Source organism: Chiloscyllium plagiosum, unplaced genomic scaffold (assembly GCF_004010195.1).
Source record: "Chiloscyllium plagiosum isolate BGI_BamShark_2017 unplaced genomic scaffold, ASM401019v2 scaf_25427, whole genome shotgun sequence".
NCBI classification, from domain to species: domain Eukaryota; kingdom Metazoa; phylum Chordata; class Chondrichthyes; order Orectolobiformes; family Hemiscylliidae; genus Chiloscyllium; species Chiloscyllium plagiosum.
Window position 1 is genome coordinate 1 of NW_025195112.1, and position 2398 is coordinate 2398.

Below are 2398 nucleotides of genomic sequence, written 5' to 3' on the forward strand. Positions count from 1 at the left end.
CTATATCTGCTCCACTGGCAGATTTGCTCAAAATGAAAACCAATGGATTATGGTTCGGGGAATGTCAGGTGTCTTTTGTGAAGTTGATTGTTGACCAAATTCCAGCGTCTGATAATGTCCATTCCAGTTCATTAAAGGAGATGGCCAGGAAAATGATGGATTATGTTGAGGCTGTCACATTCCAAAATGTTGTAGATTCCGGAACAGTCCTGGCAGATTGGAGGGTGGCAAATATAAACCAAAAGTTTAAAACAGCAGGGATGGTTAAAGCCATAATTATAGACCAGTTAGCACAACACCAGTAATAGAGAAAATGGTGGAGTCTTATATTCTGAGATAATGGGAAATGCAAATGTAATTCCACAAAGTCAGCATGCATTTATAAAAGGGAAATCACATTTAACAAATATACTGGAGGTATTTGAAAACATAACTCATATATAATGGAGAATGTGGATATGGTAGGTTTGGATTTCCAGAAAGTTTTTGATGAAACCCTACATAACAACTTATTGTGGAAAATCAAAGGACATGAGATTGGTGGTAATATACTGACATGGACTGAGAATGGGTTAGTAGACATGGCTCATTTACAGAGTGTCAGGGGGTGACAAGTGGGGAATCACAGGGGATTGGACTTGAATTACAGCTTGGACCATTATATATCAACAATTTGGAAATGGGAATCAAATTCTGATTTTGCTGATGACATGAAATGAGATGTGAGTGGTGTGGACAATGTAAAGAGGCTTCGGGGTGATTTGGCAAGTTGAATAAGGGGGCAGTACATGGCAGAAGCAATATAACATGGAAAAGGATTGAGTTGTCCACTTCACTAAGAAAAAGGGAATTGCAGAGTATTCTTTCATTTGTGATAGATAAGGAAATCTTGAGGTACAGGGAAACTTAGTTGTCCTTGTACATCAGTTATTGAAAGGAAACAGACAGGTACAGCTATAGACCAGTCAGGAAGGCAATTGGTATGTTAGCTGTCTTTAAAAAAAGAGTTTGTGTACAGGAACAAGGAAGACTTACTGCAGCTGTACAGGGCCGTGGTGAGAGCACATTTGTAGTATTTGTTGTGTGCAGTTTCGGTCTCCTCATAATATACTTGCTCGAGAAGGAGTGCAGCAAAGATTCATCAGTCTGATTCCTGAGGTGCAGGTTTGTCTAACGGAGAGTGGATTGACTGAGCCTCTATTCACTGGAATTTAAAAGAAAGAGAGGAGAGATCTCATTAAAACTTTTACAATTCTGACAAGGCTGGAGAGACTGGATACAGAGATGGTGCGAGATCAAGGTGTTATGGTCTCAGGATATGTCGCAGAGCATTTTGAACTGGAATAATGCGAGATATCTCACAGGGCGGGTGGTGGACCTGGGGAATCCTTAACGATATGACAGCTGCAGGGATAAGGTCATTTAATTTATTTAAGGAACAAATAGGTAGCTTTCTAAAGGCTAAAGGTGTCAAGTGATGTGGGAGAGAATGGGAGTTGAGAAAGCGGATCAGCCAGGTTTATGCCGAATGGTGAAGTAGGATCAATGGGCTGAATGGCCTACTCCTGTATCTAGTTCGATGTTTCTATTTTGATCAGTGAAGAAGTGTTGGCTGCACAAATTTTAACTGAGTCCTTCAAGGTAGCATTTGATGCTTGTGATAATATGTTTGGAGGATTTCAGTTTTGAAGGGCTATAGAAGATTGAATGGAGGAACTTTTCTGTATTGTATTTCCTGAGCAATCTGTGTCTGAAAGACTCGAGGGAGAACTGTTATCCTTGGAGCAGGGAAGGTTGAGAAGGGACCAGATTGAGGTATATAAAGTTATGAGAGGTTTCGATAGGGTGGATAGGAGGACACTTGCCTCCCATTAGTAGAGGGGTTACTAGCCAACTGGGAAAAGAATTATGATAAAAGGTATAAAAGGGGAAGAGAGAGTTGAGAAGAATGTTTACCACATAGAGTGAGGTGAGAATCTTGCGGTCATTGCCCGAAAGTATGCTTCAGTCAGAAACTCTCATAACATTTGATCATTATTTTGATATTTGCTTGCCTTATTAGAGTCTCCAGGGCTATAGATCAAAAACTGGAACATGGGATTAGTGTGGTCAATCATTGTAGACTGATATGGATACAGTGGGTGAATCACACCCACCCACCCTACCTTTCGGTGCTGCAAATGGCAACAAGTCTACAAGATCAAGCAGTTAACGTTTTCGACAGTAGTCAGGAGTGCACCTGAATTCTTGCAAAGGCAAGTCTTGGAGAACTCAACCATCACTTAGAGAACTTCAAATGAGATCAAGAAGAGTTGTGAAAACACCGCAGCCTTAAAATTGATTTTTTGGGGGGACCTGATGGATGAATGTGAATATTGTAAAGAAGCAATGACTCAGG